We start from the raw sequence: 17,374 nt of genomic DNA on the forward strand, positions 1-17,374 counted from the left end.
ATCCACAAACATGCTGAATCATTACCATTTCCAAAAGGCAAGTCAGTCAGTCCAGGTTGTCATGGCAATAACTCTTCATACTCACAGCCTGGTGATTGCACATGTAAAATCCAGTCGACTCCGACAGGAACAAGCCTTATTAAAACGACTTTCTAAAAATGGCACTTCTTACCTGTTTTGCCCATTTTGAGTTCCAGAATCTTACCTGCAATTGTCACCTAAGTTCAGCTCAGTGCAAATATCTATGTTTAATAATACCAGGCAATATTCTTTGTCTCAGGACTTAAGGGGAAAAAACAAATAAATAGAAAAGAAGTAGTTGAGAATATGTGAACCCAACATTTTGAAATTGAAATTTTTAAGATTATTACATGTTCATTAGCATAATTACATACGACAAACTATAAGTAAACAGTGAGTTTCTAACATTAAATCCCCTAAGAATTAATAATGCCCTTAGCGTCTTGTCTCAGTTTTCTCCTTTCTCTTATCGTCCATTTTCTCCTGACCCCATGCTGTTCTTTCCCATTCAAGTATATGCTGTTTGGGCCAATTTCTTATAGAAGAGCACTAATACAGCCTGGGTGACACAAAGAGTTAAGCACTTGACTACTAACCAAAAGCTTGGCAGTTCAAACCCCCCCCAGAGGCACCTTGGAGAACAAGCCTGGCAGTCTACTTTGGAAAGGTCACATCCTAGAAAACCCTGTGGAGCACAGCTTTACCCTGAGCACATGGGGTCACCATGAATTGGAATTGACTCGACAGCAACTAACAACAACCTATCTGCAATTCCTCAGAGTTCTGATTCAAACAACAATGGCCTCTTCCACTGTGTCCTAAAGAGATATTTTGCCCTCTATAACACAATCTGAAAAAATGTCTACAACCAGCTACTAGAAATGTGCTCTCCTGTCTAACCTGAAAATTTCATTCTCTAAGTTTCTACTTAACTCTTCTTGGTAGAGAGAGAAATTTCCAAGTCTAATCCAACTTAAAACTGATTCCCCATAGGACAGAAGCAGTAATTCTATGAGACCCCCTATGTAACTGCCACAGCCTAAGATTGCTTCATCCCACCATTTCACAATATACACAATTGGTAGTTCACCAAACCAAAAACCCTTCTCAGCCAAGTTGATTCTGACTCATAGTGACCCTATGGGACAGAGTAGAACTTCCCCATAGAGTTTCCAAGGAGCACCTGGTAGATTCAAACTACCAAACTTTTGGTTAGCAGCCATAGTTCTTAAGCACTATGCCATCAGGGTTGTGTGTGATTCTTCCATCTTATAGCATGTTTTTTATATAAATTTTCTCTGTATGCATGTCAATGTCATGTCATGCCATGTTTATGTTCTCCATCACCACACAGGTTCTCAGAAGAGAACAGTTGGGAAGACAGAGAAGAGAACTACCAAAAATCCAAGTTTCCCTGGACATCCAGTAGCAGCAGGACTGAATCTCATGTTACATCTACTAACGGAGCCCTTCTTCTCCCTCCCTCATCCTTTCACCGTGCCTTCTTCTAAAATTTCAGATCTATGATCAACAAACTCACCAAGATTCTCAACTTTTCTCTGATTATCCCCTTGCTCTCTACATTTATCTGAAACTGTTTTCTGTAGTTGTCTCAGGAATAGGAAAGGAGGCTGGCATTCTCTTCACTCTAGATTGTTGCTTCAAAACCATTTCTTTTTCCAAAAGTTTTCAAATTCCATAGTTCCTTTGAAGCTATGACATCTCATTTATCCCTGTGGACCTCATTTATATTGACCTCTCATTTATTAAAGACAACATTACCTGACTCCCTACATTCATTCCACCCCCGTTATTGTCATTGTTAGGTGCCTTCGAGTCGGTTTCGACTCATAGCAACCCTATGTACCACAGAACAAAACACTGCCTGGTCCTGCATCATGCTCACAATCATTGTTATGCTTGAGCCCATTGCTGCAGCCCCTGTATCAATCCATCTCATTGAGGGTCTTCCTCTTTTCCGCTCACCCTGTACTTTACCAAACATGATCCCTTCTGACAACATGTCCAAAAAATGTAAGACAGTCTCGCCATTCTTGCTTCTAAGGAGCATTCTGGTTGTACTTCTTCCAAAACAGATTTGTTTGTTCTATTGGCAGTCCATGGTATATTCCATATTCTTCACCAACACCACAATTCAAAGGTGTCTGTTCTTCGGTCTTCCTTATTCATTGTCCAGCTTTCTCAGGCATATAATGTGATTGAAAATACCATGGCTTGGGTCAGGCACACCTTAGTCTCCAAGGTGACATCTTTGCTTTTCAACACTTTAAAGAGGACCTTTGCAGCAGATTTGCCCAATGCAATGCATCTTTTGATTTCTTGACTACTGCTTCCATGGCTGTTGATTGTGGGGCCAAGTAAAATGAAATCCTTGATAACTTCAGTCTTTTCTCCTTTTATCATGATGTTGCTTACTGGTCCAGTTGTGAGGATTTGTGTTTTCTTTATATCGAGGTATAATCCATATTATAGGCTGTGGTCTTTGATCTTCATCAGTGTTTCAAGTCCTCTTCACTTTCAGCAAGCAAGGCTGTGTCATCTGCATAAAGCAGGTTGTTAATGAGTCTTCCTCCAATCCTGATGCCCCGTTCATCTTCATATAGTCCAGCTTCTTGGATTGTTTGCTCAGCATACAAATTGAATAGGTATGGTGAAAAGATAAAACCGCAATGCACAGTTGAACATAACAGCATCCCCTTGTTCTGTCCAAACGAGACTGCCTCTTGATCTATGTAAAGGTTCCTCATAAGCACGATTAAGTGTTCTGGAATTCCCACTCTTCGCAGTGTTATCCATAATTTGTTAAGATCCACACAGTCAAATGCCTTTGCATAGTCAATAAAACAGGTAAACATCCTTCTGGTATTCTCTGCTTTCAGCCAGGATCCATCTGACATCAGCGATGATATCCCTGGTTCCACGTCCTCTTCTGAATCTGGCCTGAATTTCTGGCAGTTCCCTGTCGATACACTGCCGCAGCTGCTGTTGAATGACTTCAGCAAAATTTCACTTGCATGTGTTATTAATGGTATTGTTCAATAATTTCTACATTCAGTTGGATCACCTTTCTTTGGAATATGCATAAATATGGATTTCTTCCAGTCTGTTGGCCAGGCAGTGGTCTTCCAAATTTCTTGGCGTAAATGAGTGAGCATTTCCAGTGCTGCATTTGCTTGTTAAAACATCTCAATTGATATTCCATCAGTTTCTGGAGCCTTGTTTTTCACCAATGCCTTCAATGCAGCTTAGACTTCTTCCTTCAGTACCATCGGTTCCTGATCAAATGCTACCTCTTGAAATGAGTGAACGTCAACCAATTGTTTTTGGTATAGTGACTCTGTGTATTCCTTCCATCTTCTTTTGATGCTTCCACCCCTACACCATTCATTATTCCTGAGGACTTCAGTAGTCAGATAGATGACTCATCAAAAACCCTGTTTTATCAGCCCTTTCATTTCACTTTCATACACTTTTCTTTAACCTTAGCAGACCTTGTTATTGTCAGTGTTACAGATTGAAGTATGTCCCCCAAAAGAAATTTGCTGAAGTCCTAACCGCTATACCTGTGAATGTGGCCATATTTGGAAAATAGGGTCTTATTTTGAAGACATAATCAGTTTAAGTTAATGGCATCATAGCAAGTTTGGTGGGTCCTAATCTTCTATGGCTGGTATCTTATAAAAGGGTTGAACAGACATGGAAACATAAACAAGGGGAAGACAGATGCCATGTGACAACAGAGGCAGGTGCATCTGTAAGCTGCAAAGGAACATGAAGGACCTCTGGCAGTCACCAGAAGCTAGGAGAGAGGCATGGAAAAGTTCCCCTCCCAAAGGCCCCAGAAGAAATTGACATGGCCCAGACCATAATTTGGACTTATAACCTCCGTAACTATGAGAAAACAAATGTCTGTGCTTTACAGCCACCCACTGTATGGTGTTTTACAGCAAATGCGTCACCATCAAAATCTCCATTGGAGCATCCTCCTCTCTGATCCTTGCCTTCTTCTGGCTCAGTCACTCTAGAATGTCTACTCATGAGTTCTTCCACTTCGCTTTGATCTCCAACCCACGGCCTCACACTTTCTCACAAAAAAATTGCCCTCTTCCTTCTCATTCAGCCTAGATTCCATGGTCTGTGACTATAATTATGATCTCAGAAACACCCTCAACTTTTTTGTGCTATCTCTCCATTGTACTTGACTGGAAACAAACAAACAAAAAAAACTTGTTTATTCTCTTCCTTCTCTGTGTCTGCCACACAGTAGCTGGATATTACTAGCAAATATCACATTTTGGCTTATTGGTTTCACCTCAATTTCATGATAACAACCATAAAATGAGTAGTCAGTCACCAATTCCCAGCAACCTTACAACTCTTCCTAAACAAGTCATTTTCCTCTTTCCAACACAACCTTCCTTTCTCCTCAAACCTTCTCTCTGACCTCTCAGTTGAGGACATGCCTCAAAGTCATTGAGAAAAATAAAAACTATCAGATCAGAGTTCCTTCACACTGAATCATCAACTCTACAAATGTTCACCCTGGTTGCAATTAAAGAAGTATATTTAGGCCAGATTTAAACAAATATCTGATAACTCCCAAAGGTAAAACCGTAACTGTAACCCGTTGTCATTGAATCGATTCTGACTCATAAGGACTCTATTTTATAGATGAGGAAATTCTATATACCTTCTGGTTTGAAGCACAAGTAAAGGTACATTTCCTAATTCCCTTAATTAAGACTTAACAGTAATAATTATCAGGAATGATGTTGGCGGAATGGTCTGCCTCTATGCCTCCCATCCAGGCTGCCTAAGTAAAGGCCTTTGGCCCTGCCTTAGGCTGGGTTCTCTAGAGAAGCAAAACCAGTAACACGTATAAACATCTGTATAAAGAGATTTATATCAAGGAAATGGCTCACACAGTTGTAGAGACTGGAAAGTTCCAAATCCATAGGTCAGGCTGGAGACCTCTCCCAACTCATGTAGCCACAAGGGCTGGTGAACCTGAGATCAGCAGGTCAGATGACAGGGCTCTTGCTCACAGGCTGTGAAGACTGACGAATCCCAAGATCATCAGGCAAGACTGCAGGTAAGCTGCTAGCTGAAGTCCCAGGAACTGGAGGCCAGATGAGCAGGGGCATTTGCAGGATCCAGAGCAAGCAAAATCCCATTAGCCTTGCCAGAGAGTCCACTTATATTCAATGTGGGCCACACCCCCAAGGAAACTCTCTTTCAACTGATTGGCTACTCATAGCATATCCCATCATGAAGGTGATCACATTATATCAAATCTCATCATGGAAGAGGTCACATCATCATATGACTGCCAAACTACATCATAATTACCAACCCACTGAGAATCATGGCCCAGCCAAGTTTACACACAATCTTAATCATCACAGGTTCCAAATATTATCTGATAAGGAGGCTAGGAATTAGGTCACCTTCTCTGTCCCAGTTCCTTCTCCTTTTTAAAGGAGACTTTCCCCTGTTCTGGGCATACAGTAACTTTCTCTCTCTTGCACTTGCATGGGCACCATACAGCACCTGGCCAACCCTGCTTCTGTATCTCTTCCTGGCACAGGGAGATGCAACACAAGAGGGGGAATAGCCAGATTGTAAGAGCTAGCCTCAAGGGGTGGACTGAAAGGAAACAGGCTTTGCATGGCTGAACGTGAGTGCCCTCATGTGGTCTGCTAGTTCACTACAGTTTGCTAAGTCATCCTTATGGAAGTCCCTGCATGTAACCACTATTTTCCATTTCTCCTATAAAACCTCTGCCCACCCACTGCAGGGTGGGGAGATCTGCTTTGGTCCTGCAGCTGCCCAGGACTGCCTCATATGTAAGTCTCTCTAATAAACTCCTTTTCTGCCACACTGGAGTTGCCCACCTCCTTCTTCTGTCTCCTGGCACCCTCCAATTTTGGAGGCAAATTTCAAGTTGCTGGTCCATGCCTGGACCAAGTGACTAAAACAAATAGAACCAGCATCTCTGATTCAGAATCACACTAGATGAAAAGGCTTTCCAGACTCTTCAATTTTAACAGGCTTCTGTCATTGTTGTAATGAAACACAGAATGTATTTAAATCAATAAATTCAAAGTCATAAATCAAATATCTAAATATTCTTTATATTCATTTAAATCTGCCTGTATAATAAAAGAAAGCATCCTTTAATCAGGGTTTTCTTCCCTTTCCTCTGGGTCCAATGTCATGCCAGCCCATTTCACAGCCAATACTGGGATGGGCAGCAGCAGCTGGTGTGTATCAATTACTTTATTACACTACATATTAAATGCTCATCCTAATAACTGGTTCTCTCAACTCCCTCTGAGTGCGTGGTTGGAGGGAGCTTTAGCTGCCAGCAAAGCTGGAGTTAGACTACCTACCTCTTCAGCACCCCTGCCATACGTGGATACTGGAAAAGCAGAATTCCATTTTCAACAATAACAGTGAAGGAAGTGGATTATGGCAAGAATAAAGTCACATTGAGGATTACTACAAAGTAATTCCTTTTTTGTTTTGTTTTATGAAACACATGCCTATATGTTGTTATAATATTAATGGAGTTTCACGTTTTAAAAGAAGTTAAATGATTCTTATATTTTGAATCTTCATTAGTAGGTCCTAAAGGGTCTTAATTATTGCAATCCCAATAAATAACTTTGAAAGGCTAACAAATTAAATTTATATAACAATGTAAAATTAATAGATGATCATGAAGGGAAAGGAAGAAGGCATTTTGAATTTTTTTTTTTTTTTTCCAGAAAGAGGACTGTCAAAAAACATCTGGCTTCAGCAAAGAAGTGCTGAATCTTGGCAAAGGAGTACTGTATCAATAACCCCACACAGTATCCTAGGGTATGCTCCTCAACATACCCAACCTCTAGTAGCACATTCCTAAAGCTTCACTGTATTGGCACCTTCTGTGTACCCTAATTTATCCTCCTAACAGCCCTCATTTTGGCCACTATCACATCAACCTGTTCTGTGCAAGCTTCCACCAGCTTCCCCAAAGATGTCATCTGACAGTGCCCCATGTTGGCCTGTACTTTCTACCTCTTATTTCCTGCCCTAGGGCTTTTCTGAACCTGACAGTCACTCAGCCATGCACCAGGTGGGGGAGCATAATTTATGTCTACAGGGCTGCCACTGGCCACTGGGGAACAGAAGGTGAATAAATGCTTCCAACTCTCAGTTCCCAGTTGTACAGTCCTGAAAGTTATTTCATGGGCTCCTCAGAAGTTCTCAGCAAGATTAAGCACCAGTCATCCCACGGCAGCAGCCAACTTCATAACTCATAACTTATTTTGGCTTTCCTTCCTTCGGTATTTCACAAACCTAGCCCTTCATTCCTGACCCCTGGAATCACTCTTCAAATAAACTACTTGAATGTAAGACTTGTCTTAGATTCAGCTTTCAAAGGAATCCAGGCTAAGACATTCTCTTTCCTTTAAAAATTTTTTTAGTGGAAGGTGAGGCTAAGTTATTCAACTGATAAGTAACTGAAACAATTTTATATTTAAAAATACACATGTATTTTGAAGCAAACTGTGGTTTACATTTACTTGTATCTTAAAGCACAAAACTTTAAGAATAGTTCACACTTTCAGTAAGTAACATAGTAATGCCCTCTCAGAAACACAGTGGCTTCTGTAATAGGTGCTGTCTGATTAGGTCCCCTAGAAGTAATAACTTACGCTGGTGGCCTTAGTGCCTGTGGGCCAACTTTTACCTATCTATCCACATCGTATTACCTGAGGGCTTTTCTACGGAAGCTACTGAGAGGGTCTGCTCTGCCTGAGAAAATAGCAAATTCTGGACATTCCTGGAATTAACCCCTCTGGAGCAGTCCTCAAGGAGCCCTGGTGGTGCAGTGTTAAGGGCTCAGCTGCTAACCTAAAGGTCACCATTTCGAACTCACCAGCTGCTCTGGGAAGAAAGATATGGCACTCTGCTTCCATAAAGATTGTTGCTGTTGTTGTTAGTACCATTGGGTCGGTTCTGACTCATAGCGGCCCTTTGTACCACAGAACGAAACACTGTCCAGGTCTACACCATCCTAACAATTGTTATCCTTAAGCCCATTGTTGCAGCCACTGTGTCAATCCATCTCATTGAGGGTCTTCCTCTTTTTTACTGACCCTCAACTTTGCAAAGCATGATGTCCTTCTCCATGGACTGATACCTCCTGGCAACAAGTCCCAAGTATGTGAGATGTAGTCTTGCCGTCCTTGCTTCTAAGAGCATTCTGGTTGTACTTCTTCCAAAACAGATTAGTTCATTCTTTTGGCAGTCCATGATGTATTCAATATTCTTCAACTAAACCACAATTCAAGGGTGTCAATTCTTCTTCAGTTTTCCTTATTCACTGTCTAGCTTTCACTTGCGTAGAAGACAATTGAAAACACCATGGCTTGGGTCAGGTGCACCTTAGTCTTCAAGGTGATATCTTTGCTTTTCAACACTTTAAAGAGGTCTTTTGCAGTAGATTTGCCCAATGCAATGCGTTTTTTGATTTCTTGACTGCTGCTTCCATGGCTGTTAATTGTGGATCTAAGTAATATGAAATCCTTGACAACTTCAATCTTTTCTCCATTTATCATGATGTTGCTTATTGGTCCAATTGCGAGGATTTTTGTTTTCTTGTTCTTGAGGTGTAATCCATACTAAAGGGTGTAGTCTTTGATCTTCAAAGCCTTGGAAACCCTTTGGAGCAGTTCTATTCTGTCCTATAGGGTCACTATAAGTCAGAATTGACTGGAGGGTAAGAGGTTTTTTTGGGTTTTTTTTTTTTTTTTTTTTTGGAACAGCCTTCAGCTCACAAATGATAGGAGTAGGGAATTAATATACTGTGCTAGTTATCTTATGGAAACTCTGGTGGCATAGTGGTTAAGTGTTACGGCTGCTAACCAAGAGGTCGGCAGTTCAAATCCACCAGGTGCTCCCTGAAACTCTATGGGGCAGTTCTACTCTGTCCTATAGGGTCGCTATGAGTCAGAATCAACTCAACAGCAGTGGGTTTGGTTTGGTTTCCGTTTTAGTTATCTAATGCTACTATAACAGAAATACCACAAGTGGGTGGCTTTAACAAACAGGAATTTATTTTTCTCACAGTTTAGGAGGCTACGAGTTCAAATTCAGGGCACCAGCTGTAGGGGAAGGCTTTCTCTCTCTGTCAGCTCTGGGGGAAGGTTCTTCTTCCTTGGTTCCTTGGTGATCTTCATGTGCCATCTCTGCTCACTTCTGTATGCCTAATCTGCTCCTTTTATGTCTCAAAAGAGATTGACTCCAACGCACCCTACAATAATACTGCCTCATTAACATAACACAGAAAACCCATTCCCAAATGGGATTATAACCACAGGTATATGGGTTAGGATTTACAGCACATATTTTTGGTGGACATAATTCAATCCATAACATATACCATCCCCCTGAGTAGGTAGATGATAGCTAGGTAGCTAGCTAGGTAGGCAGACAGATAGACAGATGAGAAAAATAGAAAGAGAATGGGTAGATAGTTGATGGATGGATGGATGAGGATAGATTAGATAGATAGACAGACAGACAGATAGATAGATAGATGATAGACAGACAGGTAGGTAGATAGATAGATATTCCTCACCTCTAGGTGGGAGATCTTTGAGGTTTGTGTTATACACCATTTCCCAGATTTCCCTCTGAGATTAAGTGCCGTTGAACATTATACTGGCTTCCTCCTCATCCCTGTCTTCCTTCACCATTCCTCTACCAGTGGTCTGTACACTTCTCAAATAGGTTATTTTCACTAGGAATCTGTCCCCAAATCTGTTTATGTGGGCATTCAAATCGAAAGAGCTTTGTTCGTATAAAAATCTTTAAAGCACTGCCCCAGGTCACATACAATAAGAACGCCACGCTCCACAATGCTTGTTCAGTACTTTTACCCACTAGTGTTAAAACAGCTTAAATGAGGTATAAAAAATGAGAAGCCAGAGCTTAATTTACAAGAAAATCTGTGAGAAGAAATTCATTATGCATTCTATTCTTGAAGTAGGTGTGTCTCACAGCCTATGCAGTTTAAGGCTCAATTGTGTTATTGTTTTTGTTTTTTTACCACTTAGTAGTGAATTTCATTTACAATCCTAGAAACTGCTTCTTTCAAAATATTTTTACCAAAGTAATGTGAACTCTATTTTCTTCGTTGTAGAATAAATAAGAAATACCTAAATTGGTTTCACCCACTTTCTCTAGCTTTTCATGAGGCCAATTGCAATCGAATCCATTCCAATTCATAGCAACCCTACAGGACAGGGTAGAAACATCCCATAGGGTTTCCAAGTCTGTAATCTTTACAGAAGCAGACTGCCACATCTTCTAAGGAACAGCCTGAGAGGTCTCTTCAAATGTTGACGATCTGCCTCTGGTGTGTATTTTTAACATACCAATGTCATAGTGTGTTGCTTAAGACTGTAACCCTTCTCCACAGACAAACCATTTTTATGGAAGATAAAATTGAATTCAAGTACAAGATAAACATAAAAAAATCAGTTGGATTCCTCTACACTAACAAAAAGAACATCGAAAAGGAAATCACCAAATCAATGCCATTTACAGTAGCCCCCAAGAATAAATCTTACCAGAGATGTAAAAGACTTATGCAAAGAAAACTACAGTACACTTCTGCAAGAAACCAAAAGAGACTTACCTAAGTGGAAGAACATACCTAGCTCATGGACAGGAAGACTTAACATTATAAAAATGTCTTTTCTACCAAAAGCAATCTATACATTTAATGCAATTCCGATCCAAATCCCAAGGACATTCTTCAATGAGGTGGAGAAACAAATCACCAATTTCATATGGAAGGGAAAGAGGCCCCAGATAAATAAGGCATTACTGAAAAAGAAGAACAAAGTGGGAGGCCTTACTTTACCTGATTTTAGAACCTATTATACCGCCACAGTAGTCAAAGAGCCTGGTACTGGTACAACAACAGATACATGGGCCAATGGAACAGAATTGAGAATCCAGGCATAAATCCATCCACATATGAGCAGTTGATATTTGACAAAGGCCCCGAAACAGTTAAATGGGGAATAGACAGTCTTTTTAACAAATGGTGTTGGCATAACTGGATATCCATCTGCAAAACAAAATGAAACAAGACCCATACGTCACTCCATGCACAAAAACTAACTCAAAATGGATCAAAGACCTAAATATAAAGTCTAAAACAATAAAGATCATGGAAGAAAAAATAGGGACAACATTAGGAGCCTTAAGCCATGGTGTAAACAGTATAGAAAACATTATAAAGAACGTAGAAGAAAAACTAAATAACTGGGAGCTCCTAAAAATCAAACACTTATGCTCATCCAAAGACTTCATCAAAAGAGTAAAAAGACTACCTACAGACTGGGAAAAAGTTTTTAGCTATGACATTTCTGATCAGCGCTTGATCTCTAAAATCTACATGATACTGCAAAAACTCAACTTCAAAAAGACAAATAACCCAATTAAAAAATGGGGAAAAGATATGAATAGACACTTCACTAAAGAAGACATTCAGGTAGCTAACAGTTATATGAGGGAATGTTCACCATCATTAGCCATTAGAGAAATGCAGATCAAGACTACAATGAGATTTCCTCTTACTCCAACAAGGCTGGCACTAATCCAAAAAACACAAAATAATAAATGTGGAGTGGAGAGGCTATGGAGAGATTGGAACACTTCTACACTGCTGGTGGGAATCTCAAATGGTACAACCACTTTGGAAATTATTTGGCGGTTCCTTAAAAAGTTACAAATAGGACTACCATACAATCCAACAATCCCACTCCTTGGAATATATCCCAGAGAAATAAGAGCCTTTACACGAACAGATATATGCACACCCATGTTTATTGCAGCACTGTTTATAACAGCAAAAAGTTGGAAGCAACCAAGGTGCCCATCAATGGATGAATGGATAAATAAATTATGGTATTTTCACACAATGGAATACTATGCATCGATAAAGAACAGTGAGGAGTCTCTGAAACATTTCATAACATGGAGGAACCTGGAAGGCATTATGCTAAGTGAAATTAGTCAGCTGCAAAAGGACAAATATTGTATAAGACCACTATTATAAGAACTTGAGAAATAGTTTAAACTGAGAAGAAAACATTCTTTTGTGGTTACCAGAGGAGGAGGGAGGAGGGTGGGAGGGGGCATCAGACAATTAGATAGTAGATAAGAACTACTTTAGGTGAAGGGAAAGACAGCACACAATATAGGGGAGGTCAGCACAATTGGACTAAACCAAAAGCAAAGAAGTTTCCTGAATAAACTGAATGCTTCAAAGGCCAGCGTAGCAGGGGCAGGGGTCTGGGGACCATAGTTTCCGGGAACATCTAAGTCAATTGGCATAATAAAATCTATTAAGAAAACATTCTGCATCCCACTTTGAAGAGTGGCATCTGGGGTCTTAAACGCTAGCAAGCAGCTATCTAAGATGCATCAATTGATCTAAACCCACCTGGAGCAAAAGGAGAATGAAGAACACCAAAGACACAAGGTAATTATGAGCCCAAGAGACAGAAAGGGCCACATAACCAGAGACCACATCATCCTGAGACCAGAAGAACTAGATGGTGCCCGGCTACAACCGATGACTGCCCTGACAGGGAACACAACAGAGAATCCCTGAGGGAGCAGGAGAGCAGTGGGATGCAGACCCCAAATTCTCATAAGACCAGACTTAATGGTCTGACTGAGACTGGAAGGACCCAGGTGGTCATGGCCCCAGACTTTCTGTTGGCCCAGGACAGGAACCATTCCCGAAGCCAACTCTTCAGACATGGATTGGACTGGACAATGGGTTGGAGGGATGCTGGTGAGGAGTGAGCTTCTTGGATCAGGTGGACACTTGAGACTGCGTTGGTACCTCCTGCCTGGAGGGGAGATGAGAGGGTGGAGTGGGTTAGAAGCTGGCAAAAAGCACACGAAAAAAGAGAGTGGAGGGAGAGAGCAGGCTGTCTTATTAGGGGGAGTGTAATTGGGAGTGTGTAGCAAGGTGTATATGGGTTTTTGTGTGAGATACTGACTTGATTTGTAAACTTTCACTTAAAGCACAATAAAAATTATTTAAAAAAAAATTGGATCCAAGAATATGCCCGAGGTAATGAGATATACAAGAAATCTGTCCTAGGTAACACCTATCCAAAGTGAAAAATGTTTAGTGTCTTCTTTAAAAATTGTTACATTAAATTTATTTTTAAAAATTTCCTCCTCATTGCCAGGGTATAGATTTTTTTTTTCAAATTTTTGCACCTTTATCCTTGCCACACCCACAGATTTTATTCTAAGAGTAAAGCACCCACATGAAGCAGCCAGAACAAGAGAGGAGAGATGCCAAAATATAGGTCTTCCAAAAGATTTTATCCAAATACAATGACTTTAGATAAACTTGGATGATGGGAATATAAGAGAGAAAAGTTACCATTACTCATGAGAGAGAATGAATTAGCACATGCTGTTATAGGTAAATCTCTCAGGAAAATATTTACAAATATTTACTGGGTATTTTCTACTTGCCAAGAACTGTACAAGGTCCTGAGAAGTCAATACATAGAGAGGTCTAGATCCTTCCTCTAAAAAACTAACACACTACAGCTAGTCCCCATCTTACAACATATTGGAGTTACAACAAACCACTTGCAACCCACACTTATGACTTTTTTTTAATTAATTAATCAATTTTTTTGTACATCTTTTCGTTAGTAACATGTACTACATACAATGTGGCAGAGTATAATTTGTCGATGTTATCATTCTCAGATATTCACTCACAGATGTTCAATGTTATGATTTACTGTTCAAAACACTGCCATATAGCAGGCAATAATGAAAACTATACTTTGGACATGTTATCAGGAGGGATCAGTCACTGAAGAAGGACGTCATGCTTGGTAAAGAGAGGGTCAGTAAAAAAAGAGGAAGACCCTCAACGAGATGGATTGACACAGTGGCTGCAACAATGGGCTCAAGCATAATGATAGTGAAGATTGTGCAGGGCTGGGCAGTGTTTTCTTCTGTTGTATATATGGTCACTATGAGTTTTTTTTTTTTTTTTTTTTTTTTATGAGTTGGAACCAACTCAACAGCATCTAACAACAACAGTGAAAACTAAAAAAAAAAAAAAAGTTATTCGACTTACATGAGAACCAACTCATGACAGAGTCTTTGGAATGAAACCCTGGAGAGGAAAAGTAGAAAAAGTAAATCTCAGACTACATTATACTGTGATAAACGTGGCCACTAAGGTCTTACCTGAATGTCATCAGAGCTCAAGAAGGAGCCTGCGGAATCCGTTATATGAGCTATTCTTCTTCCCACCATGTCTTAATGGAAAAATCCATTCCTACTCCCCTAACTCCTCTAAAACTCAGCAATCTAAAAAACAATTTAGTTTCTAATTGGAATTTATTGTTATGGAGTGGAAATAGAACATTTGCTAAGAAAGAATACTATCGGAAAATATAACTCCATTTCCCCCACTGAGATATTCTTACCGTAAAGTAAGAAATCTGGTTCATCTATCCTAGCAATCAACATAGTGTTAATAATTCACTTTTTATTGGCTGCTTTCCCTTCCCTTCTATTCCTAGCAACCAACATATTTATTTATTACTCATTCATTCATTCATTTTTACAGCCTCAGTTAGACAAGTATTTCTGCAATATTAGTGATAATAGATTTCCCTTAATTCAGTGAAACTGTTTAGTTTCCTCTTTTCCCTCCTCCTACCTGCTTAGGCACTGTTGTTAGCTGTTGTCGAGTCCCCCAACTTATGGAGAACCATGGACAACTGGATAGGACGACTGTGATCCACAGGGTTTTCACTGACTGATTTTCTGGAAGTAGATCACCAGGCTTTTCTTCCTAGTCTGTCTCAGCCCAGAAGCTCTGCCGAAACATGTTCAGCATCATAGTAACACACAATTCTCCACGGACAGACAGATCATGGCTGCATTTGGGGCGTGTTGGCCAGGAACTGCACCTGCGTCTCCCACGTGGAAGATGAGAATTCTACCACTGAGCCACCACTGCCGCCTGCCCAGGCATAGCCTTTTGCTCTGATTCACTGACCTCTCAGCAGCACATATTCTAAGCGAAGACTTTTTCAGGCTCCTCACTGGGTACTGTGGGACCAGTTTAGCACCATTGGATCTCATCACTGCCTATAATAGACAAAGCACTGGGCACCAAAGGTGAAGAAATGAAGGAAAGAATCTTCTGTCTTAAGATCTAGGGAAACAGGCAATTAAGACACATTATATCAAGTAAGGACTGCACTGTGATACGCACACAAAAGATGCCATAGGACAAAGCACAGCAGGGAAGAGGAAAGATGACCGTGGAAGTATTCCCAGAGGTGGTTGTGTGCAGAAGGGATGACGGATATTACCCACAGGCTGCAGTCTTTCTTGTTCATAAAGCCTACTCAAGAGCTTTAGGTGAAAGAGGACACAGAAGTGGAAAGCAACTCAAATAGAAAAGGTCGAAAAATCATACGAAATACTACTAGCTAAAGAGCTCACAGGAACATTATAAAGGGCAGTGATGTAAGAGAAGTCCCAAACTGACTAGCACTGGTGTTATCAGCTCTACTTGACTCTACTTGGGTTTGACATAGGGCTGGATTACCCAATAAGCAAGGGTGACATGGGCCCAGTTGTGCCTTCCCACCAATGCACAGTTTCATCCGTCCCCCACCCGTGTGAAATGCTCACCACAGATTAGCAAGTGAACACAACTAAGCCCCGACGTACCACGCTCAAGGCCAAGCCGATGTATACCATGCTTACTCGTTAATCTGCCCCTGGTTTTACAACTTGCAGAAGAAAACATGGAACCTGACAGGTTTATAAAGTATCCTGAAAATGTGAAGTTCCAGATATCAACCTAATTTACTAGTTCCAAAAAAGGCCAGAAAGAGAGGCTTCATAAACGTATTCAGAATTTTACCTTAACAGAAACTGATTGAGTATATAAACATACTTGACCCACAGTTAAGAGAGGAATTTGATCCACAGATGTGTACATGTTTTTGAGAGGACATTGAAGCGCTTGCAACTTGATCTTTTAAATGTAAACAGAGCTATATTTATAAATGAGTTCTTGTATTTTGTGCACTTTTGCAAGTTAGTTATAAAGCTAGCTCCCTTTGGTGATCATCAAGCCTCAGGGGAACGTATAAAGATGGCAGAGCCATGCCTCCTAAGTAAGTAAAAGACGTATAAAAATGAAACAAATTACAGAAATGGTGGTATGTTTTTACCTCTTCATGGGCATTAATGGTATTTCAATCAACATACATTATTGAAAACTATTTTTGTCTTTAACTTCCTTGACAACTGGAGAATAAAAAGGATTCTAAGATGAAAACTTGTCATATGCTTCTCTTTGAAATGCAAATCAACTAATGTGTGATTTTCAGCCTTGGTCTATTTCACCCTTAGCCATGACATGCATAATAGTTAAATCAAAAAAACAGCAATATCAAAATAATCAGGGCCATTTCAGAAGACACTCATTCTTTTTTTTTTTTAATAATTTTTATTGTGCTTTAAGTGAAAGTTTACAAATCAAGTCAGTATCTCACACAAAAACCCATATACACCTTGCTACACACTCCTGAGACAGCCCACTCTCTCCCTCCACTCTCTCTTTTCGTGTCCATTTTGCCAGCTTCTAACAAGACACTCATTCTTAACAGCTTTTAACAATTTTAATGAGCCTAGAAAAATCTCCATTCTGTGAAAAAGACAGAAAATTCCAGCACCCATAGATGGCCAAAGGTAACATTTTTAAGTTGCTGCAAAATAAAATTAGAACTCAATAGCTTTGACCTGGAGCACTTGAAAGCTATCAATGGCAATAAAGCTAATTAGGTGATTAACAGCAAAAGATAAAGAATAGCTATTTACATCTAACACCAAATAAAGTGACTGTATTGGCATCCAGAACTTAGTATGTATCAGCCTCCTAGAACTATCAAGACAGTTCCAAGTCCATAGCCTGATACTCAAAACAGAAAGTTACCTGAAGTGTCTGTAGTCTTATTATTGGCTATCATCAATTTGCTTTAGAAATTTGCTGTTTCCCAGTATCTTCATGTTTAGTTTTACTGGATTGGAAAACATGCTGAGAAGTGTAAAAATCCTAAAATTATCACAATGTAATGGCAAGGTTTTAACTAAAATCTACTGTAACAAGTAGTTGCCTAGGGCAGAGTAAATGGGAAAGGGTGAAGTCTTTGTCAACAAATTCAATGGCATTATCTTTTAGCTGTCT

This window comes from Loxodonta africana, chromosome 25 (assembly GCF_030014295.1).
Source record: "Loxodonta africana isolate mLoxAfr1 chromosome 25, mLoxAfr1.hap2, whole genome shotgun sequence".
Taxonomy (NCBI): domain Eukaryota; kingdom Metazoa; phylum Chordata; class Mammalia; order Proboscidea; family Elephantidae; genus Loxodonta; species Loxodonta africana.